The sequence below is a fragment of the Gavialis gangeticus genome, unplaced genomic scaffold, assembly GCF_001723915.1.
Source record: "Gavialis gangeticus isolate Ggan-Ray unplaced genomic scaffold, GavGan_comp1, whole genome shotgun sequence".
Lineage (NCBI taxonomy): Eukaryota > Metazoa > Chordata > Crocodylia > Gavialidae > Gavialis > Gavialis gangeticus.
In genome coordinates, this window is record NW_017729025.1 from 111,036,034 (window position 1) to 111,046,481 (window position 10,448).

Below are 10,448 nucleotides of genomic sequence, written 5' to 3' on the forward strand. Positions count from 1 at the left end.
CATGATCCGGGGACTACAGGGCAGACCCTACATTGAAAGGCTGCAGGACCTAAACCTGTTCAGCCTTCACAAGAGAAGGCTGAGGGGGGACCTGGTGACTGTCTATAAACTCACTAGGGGGGACCAGAAGGGTTTAGGGGAGACACTGTTTCCCCTAGTGCCCCCTGGCATGACAAGGAACAATGGACACAAATTATTAGAGAGTAGGTTTAGATTAGACATCCGTAAGAACTACTTCACAGTTAGGGTCGCTAGGAGCTGGAACCAACTTCCTAGGGAAGTGGTGCTGGCTCCTACCCTGGGGATCTTTAAGAAGAGGCTTGATGACTACCTGGCTGGACTCATTTGAGTCCAGTCTTTTTCCTCCGCCCAGGCAGGGGGTCGGACCTGAAGATCTACAAGGTCCCTTCTGACCCTATTTCTATGATTCTATGATTCTATGATAAGTCTCTGAAGAAGATATGAATCTTCTCTACTTTCAGCACCTCCTCCCTTACCTGTACCTCCCCTCCCCTCCCCTCCCCTCCCCTACCATTCCACAAACTGCAGCTGCATTGTCCATGGATGACCCAGGGATGGGGGAGCTCCAGAGCCACTCTTACCATTCTCCAGCCAGGCTGTACAGGGAGCTAGGCTCAGCCAGGGGTAGTGGCAGCAATGGCAGTAGTGGAGGAAGGGTGGGTTTCCCCTCCCTGCCTGCTCCCCCTCACCAGTGCTCCTCACCATACCAGGAACAGGCTCAGGGAGGGGGAACCCACCTGCCATTGTCCCTGGATGAACCTGGCTCCTCACACAACTCCAGCTGGGATAGTGTTGGCAGCAGGCAGGTTTTCCCGTCCTGTGTAAACCAAAGGCATAAGTAGAGATGGCAAGAGGTGAAAGGGGTGGGGAAGTGTAATTACACACAGAGCATAATGAAGGGGGTGCCAAGAGCAGGGAGAGGGAGAAGATGCTTACTTGATTTGGGGGCTTTATTAAATCCAAGATGGCTTTAAGTACATTTCTTAGCCAGACTCCTTTAGCCTCACAGGGTGTGTCCAGATGAGCATGCACGTGCCTCTTGCAGCATCTCAAACCCCTTTGAAATGCTGCAAGACACATGTGTGGACCAAAAAAACATTCCCTGCACTGCAGATTTGCAGCACAGGGGCAATGTTAGATACCTGGATATCAAGGGGTCAAAAAAAAATCTGGGCGAAAAAAAGGGGCAGGCAACTGGACCAAGGTAACTGAAGGCTCGGTCCTCCAGAGAGATGCTCTGGTAGCTAGCCAGAGCATCTCTATGGCTGGCTCTTGACCCGGTGCTGAAGCACGCTGCCTGTCTGTGTGGGGCAAGCAGGGGTGCAGGCTGCAGGAACCTGGACCCGCCTTCGTGCCAGGTAAGTAGGGGGTTGGGGGAGCTGGAGGAGGGGACCATGGGGTCTGCCTCTGCTGTAGCCGGTGAGTGCAGGGATGCTGGGGCTGGGCAGGGCAGCGATTGAGGGCTGGGACTGGGCGGGGAAATGATCGGGGGGCCTGGGGGAGGGAGCAGGGGCTGGGGCCACACAGGGGGCACATAGGTCCTGTGGGGGAGGGGGCGATAGCCCCTGCGGGGGGGCATGTGGCCCCTGTTGAGGGGCTGTGGGCATGTGTTGGGGGACTTTGGCCCTGTTGGGGGGCTATAGCTTACCAGTGCCTCTATCATCATAATAAAATAGATTCTAAATATCTATACACTTTGGCACTTTGGCCCTGCTTTTTTTCTGTGGGATTTTTGTTTTTTGATACCTGGATATCCAGGTATCAAATTTTGAGCGCCCACTACAAATATGCAGCACAAGGAACATTTTTTTGTTCCCAGCGTGCCTCTTGTCATGTCTCAAACTGCTTTGAGACGCAGCAAGAGTCATGTGCAGGCTCATCTGGACATGCCCATATAGTTAGAAAAATCAGATTGCTTTTGGGAAATCTAAATAAGAACTTAGGAGTCAGCCTTTTTGTATTCCAGTTATGCCTAAAAGTACCATCTAAGAGCATAGAATCAGTTACAAGGCCCTTGTCCTGAATTTTTTTCTTTCAAAGATCAAGAGTAGTAGAAAAGACTGGAAAATATAGGTGTAGATAATGTAAGATCCAGGTGGCATGGGAGTTCAGCGGGCAAGGACTTTGATCACACCACACAGTGGCTGGACGATGCATGGCTTTAGCAGCAGAGGACTGGGGAGGCTTCATCCATGCTGACCCTGAGTAGTAGTGAGAAGCAGCAGTGAGGGCCAGGCCCTTGTACTACACAAATTGCCAATTGCTCAAATCATGAGTGAGACCTTATGAGGGAAGAGAAGGCAAGACGCCACATTTATTGATTAAACACTTAATACACACACATACCACATTCATACCCCAATTTCTGTTCTGTGCTGGTATACATTACCAGTCTGATCAGTGATTGGTTCAACTTAGTGGCCAGCTAAGTTGATCACAAGTAGGAGCTGGGCTCCTGCCAGTCCATCTCGTTAGACGAACTGATGCTCCAGGATGACATGCAGAACAAGACCCAAAATTGATACGTCTCACCCCATGTTTTACAGCCTTGTCAACTCACCCAGTCCTCTGGGTTTTTGCTGGGTTATCACTGTGTTCTTTCTTGAAGGTCGCTTGCCATTGTTCTCTCACTGTTCTGGGGTGAATTCTTCTTGTTTGGTCTTTTATCTGTCTGCATTCTTCAGCCAGTCGCCAGCTGATGTTTTCCTTTTCCACAAACACACTCTCACCCATACAGCATACAAAAGAGTAAAAGGTTGAGCACTTATATCAAGCTACAGAACAATACAAAATGTAGTTTTGTAGTTTCTTAAGGCAATGCAAAACTCAAGAAAATACATAAAATTAAAAGCAATAGGCAAAAAGTCTATTTTTATAACACTTGTACTGGCCCATCCTAAATCCAAGTCAGATCATTGGGGTTTACAGCTGCAAAAAGTGCCAACAGCAAAAGTAACCAACCGCCTGAGTTCACATGTGAAATCCATGTTAATCATGGTCTCTTAGATCCTAGTCCAATGTCTTAATTATAAAACCATTTTTCCCATTTATCTATTATATACATCTTAGCCTTACTCTGTTGGCTTAGAATTGTGTGTCCTTCTATGATCAGGTGACATATCACTTGGACAAAAGAGAAGAGATTGATGTCATATATCTTGACTTTAAAAAAGCCTTTGATTTAGTGTCCCATGATTTCCTCATGGCAAAATTGGCCACCTGCGGCCTCGGCTATATCACAGTCTGATGGCTGGGGAATTGCCTCCGAGGTCAGACCCAGAGAGTGGTAATCGATGGAAGTAAATCATCATGGTCCTCCATGACCAGTGGGGTCCCCCAAGGCTCTGTCCTTGGACCTATACTCTTTAACATCTTTATTAACAATGTGGACTTTGGTGTCAGAAGCGGACTGGCCAAGTTCACCGATGACACCAAACTTTGGGATAAAGCGTCCGCTCCTCAGGATAGGCTGGTGATCCAGGCCGAACTTGACAGGCTCAGAAAATGGGTGGATGAAAACCTGATGATATTCAATACTGAAAAATGCAAGGTACTCCACCTTGGGAAAAAAAACCCACATTACACTTATAGGCTCGGCAGTGCTACACTTGCTAGCACCACTGCTGAAAGGGACTTTGGGGTCATGACTGACCATAAGATACACATGAGCCACCAATGCAATGTTGCAGCTGGTAAAGCGAGCAAAACTCTGGCTTGCATCCATAGATGCTTCTCAAGCAAATCTCAGGATGTCATCCCCCACTATACTAGACCTTGGTGAGGCCACAGCTGGAGTACTGTATCCAGTTCTGGGCTCCACAATTTAAAAAGGATGTGGAAAAGCTTGAGAGAGTCGAGAGGAGAGTCATGTGCATGATCAGAGGCCCTATGATGAGAGGCTGAGAGCCATGGGACTCTTCAGCTGGGAAAAGTGCAGGCTCAGGGGTGACCTAGTGACTGCCTATAGGTTTATAAAGGGTTTACATCAGGATCTGGGGGAACACCTGTTCACCAGAGCGCTCCAAGGGAAGACAAGATCAAGCGGTCATAAACTCCTCCAAGACGTTTCAGGCTGGACATAAGGAAAAAATTCTTTACTGTCCAAGCCCCCAAGGCCTGGAATAGATTGCCTCCAGAGTTGGTGTAAGCACCTACTTTGGACTCTTAAGAAATGTTTGGACGTCTATCTTGCTGGGATCGTTTGACCTTAGCTGACTTCCTGCCCCTGGGGCAGGGGGCAGGACTCAATGATCTTCCAAGGTCCCTTCCAGTCCTAACGTCTATGAAATCTATGAAATGGTACTTAAAGGTTTGTTTTTTTGGAAATTGGATTATAGGTATACATATATGGATTAAAATGGTTCAGGATGGGCAGTAGGGGTTAACTGATTTCTAAGACTCTGGGTCACACAGTCACATAGTCACACAGCCTTGAAAGCAGACAGGCTGTCTAACACAACAAGACCAACAAGGACACATAGTCTGGAAAACAGTCTGGAAACTAGGGACATGTACCGTACTGTCTCATAACATAAAATAAAGGGGTACCAGCTAACAAGGCCCCAGAGCAGGAGGGGAGGGCTGAGTCCCCGTTTTCGGGTAACAGACCAAGTTAGAAAAAGGCCCAGAAAGTTACGTGAATGTGTGACCACAAAGAGAGACCAACTAGTGATAGACACGGATCAAAAGTCATCACGAGTTATCAAAAGGGAAGGAGAATACAAAAACAGAGTTCAAAGTAACAAAGGGTTCCTCCCCGTCCTCCTCCTTGAGAGGGTCCCTGTTCCCATCCACATCCTCCAGGAAGGGTCGCCGAGGCCACTATGGACAAAAGACACGTCACCAGCCCATCTTATCCACCCACTAGAGTGGGGTGTGGGCCTTGGCATCCCACCTCCAGGTTGCTGACATGCTAACATCTGACACCTTAGAAAGAGCCTCAAGGGGAAGTCTGCACCCTGGCCAGATGTACTTTGACAGCCCTAGGATTTGGTAAATATATAAAAATGCTTGATTGTTTGTGTTGTTTCTTTTCTGTTATCGCTGTGTATCAATAAATTTGCCTTTATTGAATAAAAAGGTCACGGTCGGGCTGAGGGTGGGTCCCCACCCCATTCCCCCAAAACAAGGCATCTGGGTCCTAAATATAAATCCAACAACTCCACAGGGAAGTTATGAAAGAGTAAAACACTTTGTGTTTTTCCAGAGATAAGAAAATGCAGAATGCTAACAATTATTAAGAAAGCAACACAGCTGATTGGTAGGAAGTATATATCTTAGTGTGCCATCTCCTGATGTGTTATTTGTGGCATTCTAATGACAATGCTCTTGTTTTACCTTAATTCTTGCAACTAAATCAGTTTCAAATGATGCCATCTATGCAATGTCAACTATTATTTGGTGAAGTTATATCCTACTATAAGCACATCTGGCACTTATTTTTTTTATTAGTTTTAACTACACTCATCTACCTCCTATGACTTATCCTTTGTTGTGAACTGGAAAATACCAAGTGCTTCAGCAAAAAATGGTATCAGGTTATAAAGTAAAAAGACATATACAAATATGTTTTACTACAGTAACTTTGTAAGTGTTGCAGTTAGTATTTTAGCAAAAGGTTTAAAGTAAACAAAATTCCAAGCAAAACCACTAGTAAGTTCTGGAATTTAACTTAAGAAATCACAACAGGAAACAGCTTGCCAGAAGGTTTTAACCTAAGGTTTAATTAGTAATAGACTATTAGTAAGCAGGCGCAATTGTATACAGGGTGTATATGTGCATGCTATATCCTTAGTTACATTGAAAATTATTAATAAGTTATGTAACCTTATGTACTTTATATATTGCTATGTTTTCATAACCAAACTGTAAAAACCTTTAGAGGTAAAACAATGGTGGGCTTTGCTAGTGCAACCATGAAATAAAGAAAGAAAAGCAGAAAAACAATGAGAAGACTTTCTGGGCAAGTGAGGAAAGATATAAGAAATCCCGACTCTTAGACTGTAAATGGACATTACATTTCTCCTGGGAGATGGGTTTCATCCTGCACTTAAGTGCATCTTTATAGTCATACCTTCCCGCTGTCCCAGGTCAACTCCCACTGAAGAATGCTGGATAAAATGTTCAATTACTTTTTCCCGTGACATCCTGGATGCATTGTGCCATTATTGCAGGCTATGATAAGTCATAGTTGGCTTAACCCTTGATTGCTCTCTATATTGACTTGTGGGACACTTATGCTTACTATCCATGTGGTCAAGGTCAACATCAGAACTGGTTGTGTGAATGCCACTCATCCCATGAGGCCATCCTGAGCTCAAGCCATGACCTCACCGACTACCCCCACCACTGTCTGCCACCAGCTGAAACTGGGATGAAATAGTGGACCTGATAGCAGGGAGGGGAGGAACCAGCAGGCATCCAAAGGGGGAAAACCAGAAGGCACTCTGTTCCAGCCACTGTAACCAGGCAGTGGATTGCCATGAAAATGGCAGTCCATGGGCACAAGCACAATTGGCATCACTGCCACTCAAAATACAAGATGCTGAGATAGTTAGTGGTTCATGAAGGCCTATGATGCCAACCATATGTCCAATGTACACAGGGGGATGCGCGCATACAGTGAGGAGCTGTCCTCCACGATAAATGACATGGTGTATGCCAGCACACAGAAAGCATGATGCTCATCTTCCAGGACATAGATATAGACATGGATAACACCATCACTGTGGGTCCACTCAGCCATATGCCCCCATGGTGACCTCAGAGATGACCATGGAACTGAGCCAGGTTAAGAACTCTCTGCCTCTCCAGGACAGTGGCATGGACATAGAGATAGACTTTGAGTTGGACAGTGACCAGCCCCAGTTCTCTGGGTGTCTCCAGTCTGCAACTTCCCCACCAACCCTAATAACAAAGGGTGTGCAACCCAAGCTCTCCAGTGCTGCCTGCATTGCTCCTCACAATGCTGACCTTGTCCCAGCCCCATGGACACAATCAGTATAATAGAACACATGGAACCCCTTCCCTGCCTTCATATGGTAAGTTTTCTTGTGCCAAGGTGGGAAGCCCAAACCTTTGCTTTTGTTTACCTGTATACCACAGGTATCAAGCAAGAGTACAAGAGGTTGGCAAGGGGCTGGAAACACTACCAGCATGTGTTTCTGGGAAGGGAGCAGGAACGCCAGACTCAGCCTCATGGCAATTTACTGTCCACACCCTCATTCCATGATGACTGTGGGTGCATGCAGACCACCTTGGTTCAACTAAACAGTTAAGCACTGTCATTTTCTTATGGAGGTAAGTCCATAACAGAGATCATTCTGTCTTTCTGTGCTGTGGGTTCCTCTCCTTTCACTGTCAATTGTGGAACAGTTATGGTAACAGCCTGATTGACACATTGTGTATCAGATATATGCTGTACACTCAGCGCTGGAGCAAGAGCTACTGATATCCCTCTCCCCATCTGCCTTCCCCTCCTGCACCTGGCTGCATGCCAAGATCTTGAGATAAGGCACTGGACATTGTGCTAAGGACCACAGCTGCTTGCCCAACCCCCCCAAGCCTGCCCTTTTAATAACCAGTGCAGCACATACAATCAAGTCCTGGGATTGTTGAGGCCTGACAACCCCACTAGCACTGCCCCACTTCTCACCTGCATCATCATGTGAAAGTGTATTCTACATCTTTCACTACATGGCACTGCTCTGGCCCTCCTGCAAAAACCTGATGGCATTCAATGTAGAAAAGTGCAGGGTGCTCCACCATGGGAGGAAAAACCAGCATCATACTTACAGGCTTGGCAGTGCTAAGCTCACTAGCACCACAACCAAAAGAAACTTGGGGGTCTTGATTGACCACAAGATGAACATGAGCCACCAATGTGATGCCACAGCCAGCAAAGCAAACCAAACTCTGGCATGCATCCACTGATGCATCTGAAGCAAAACCAGGAACGTCATCCTCCCACTTTAGTCGGCTTTAGTGAGGCCGCAGCTGGAGTACTGTATCCAGTTTTGGGTCCCCCACTTCAGGAGGGACGTGGAAAACCTTGAGAGAGTGCAAAGGAAAGATACCCATGATCAAAGGCCAATAGAGCAAGCCTTATGAGCAGAGCCTGAGGGACATGGGACTCTTCAGCCTGGAGAGAGGCTTGGTGGCAGCCTATAAGTATATAAGGGGTGCACCAGGATCTGGGAGAACAGTTGTTCACCAGGGTTCCCCAAGGGATAATGAGGTCTAACGGCCACAAACTTTTTGAAGTCCAATTTAGACTGGACATAAGGAAAAACTTCTTGACAGTCTAGTTATTTTATTACTATTTTTGTTAATTGTGTCAAACAGGTGTTTTTTGTTTGTATCTATCTACTGTTGCTTCTTTTTAAATCCTTTTGAGAATTTAGAAATTGAGCTATCCAGTTGGTGAAATCTGTCTCGAAATTCACATATGGATTTCAACCCACCCTAAAGATTCTGAAGTATTTGAGCTAAAGGGTTTTTGACTACTAACGTAGTAAGTTATCTCATGATGTCCACAAACCACTCATTTTTTAGTGTATGTCACTTCAGTTTTGCCATGTTGTTGGGCCCTCTATCTTACAATCTTGGCAAAGCTACATACAAGTCTTTTTTGGCTAAACCATGGAGCTTATTTTCATGTTTTTGTAAGAAGCATTGGCTAATACTACTTCTGCATAAGAGAGTCCTCTCCTACATTATTATGTTCTGTTTACATCTAGTATTGGTGACATGTCTCTTATATGTGTCTACAGTGCTGTCAATGCTGTGGGAGGCGGGAAAAGTATTTTACAATTATTGACATATCCCTCACCCACTGTTTGTTTTGTTATAGCTTTGCCTCCATGCTTTCCTGTTGAAAGACACGTGAGCAGAGACTTTGGTCTAAAGCAGTTCAATACTGTGACCAGAATTCATTTATAAGTATTGAAGGTTAGTGGTAGTATGTTTAGGAAAGCTGACTGTTGACCAGGTGGAGATCCCATGTCACAATACCAGTCGACATCTCATTTTACGTAAACTGCTGTAACCTGAGGTGAGCACTGGAAATTGTGGAAGAAGGCCAGACTGTAATTCACTGTGCTTGCAATGAGGCTGGGCTTTTCAAATGGAGATATCTATTGGGTACAAATCATGTATATCCTTGTCTTGCAGTAGCAAAGAATGTAGTGACATTTACATTCACTATATGGCTCTTCACAACAAAAAAGATCCAGTAGAATCCTGCTAATCACATAACTGGGAACAAGCATAAATGAAAAGTGTAAGGGTAATGCATCAGAAAATGTTCTTCGTTCATTTATTTTTTCAGGTGCAGTTTAAAATCAGTGACAATATTTCATAGTCTACTAGCTACTGTGCTGAAATATACTGTGTTTAAAAAAAAGAATTCTTATCGTTAAAATTCTTCACAGTATCTGCTGTTATTTGTTTGAGAGACAGGAGAACACAACTGGTACACAGATCATAAACTCTGCAGTTCACTAAAGTGCATATTGAAGAGGTTCTAATCCATACAGGAAAAATGATGCAGAAAAATATAAATAATTTTACATAACATAAATCAAATTTGTTGTGGCCAGCCTGATATACGTGAATAGGCACACTGTGGTAATGGCATATTAGAATTTTATACTTATTTTGCTCACCTTTATGAGCCCTTCTCTGTATCAATAGGGAATACCAGTAACACAAAATGTGGTGCTTTTGCATGCTGCTATGAGAAATATCTGATCAGTATCCAGTTCACTGTTTCCTAAGTATATAATTTCCATCTGCAGTATGTTACTTTATTATATCAAGTGGCTTACCAGTGTTACCTCATGCTTTAGTATGTATGGTCTTTTCATACTGATATGATATGAATCTACTATTTAATTAGACATAATATTGTCTAATGTTTTGGGCAGTCATCCACAGATGTAGATAGGTTGGTGGGTTAATATATGTCTGGGGTGCTAGACTGTACAAAGAAATCCAGAATAGAAAAGCTTAGGAACCTAAGCCAAGTTTCTTTTTACACAAGCAAAGTTATCTAATGGAGTTCAAAAGCACCTAGAACCTCATTAGATATTCAGGAAACCAACCTGGGAATGTATAAAAGGAAAAGGAAATTGTAGAAGGGAGAATTGGGGTTATTAGTGATTAGCAGGGATCCTGGTTTTCGCTGATAAAAAAAATTCAGATTCTCTGATAAAACCCCCACAATCCATGATTAAAAATAAAGGCCACCTGACAACCCCCTGGCCCTGCTGGTGCCTCTCACCCCCCTCCCAACCCTGCTGGTACCCCTCAACTCCAGCCCCGCCAGAGGGACCTGCAGCTGCCAGGGCTATGGGGCCAGGGACCTGGGGCCATAGCCCCCTGCCCCCAACAGAAGGCAGCGGCTCCTGCAGCAGAGCAGAGCCCAG

At 45.0% G+C, this 10,448-nt stretch overlaps 2 long non-coding RNA genes across 3 annotated transcripts in view; one reads left to right on the plus strand and one right to left on the minus strand.

The window, feature by feature from the left end:
- Nucleotides 1-7,788, plus strand: part of LOC109298966 — a 31,242-nt gene extending 23,454 nt beyond the window's left edge. For both annotated transcript variants that reach the window (XR_002097733.1, XR_002097734.1), the window contains exon 3: nt 7,126-7,788. This is a non-coding gene — a long non-coding RNA (uncharacterized LOC109298966). The remainder of the gene's footprint in view (nt 1-7,125) is intronic.
- The window catches only part of LOC109298967, an 18,193-nt gene continuing 9,662 nt past the window's right edge, over nt 1,918-10,448 (minus strand). Inside the window, exons 2-3 of the long non-coding RNA XR_002097735.1 lie at nt 6,795-6,801; nt 1,918-2,795 (exon numbers count right to left, since the gene is read on the minus strand). This is a non-coding gene — a long non-coding RNA (uncharacterized LOC109298967). The remainder of the gene's footprint in view (nt 2,796-6,794; nt 6,802-10,448) is intronic.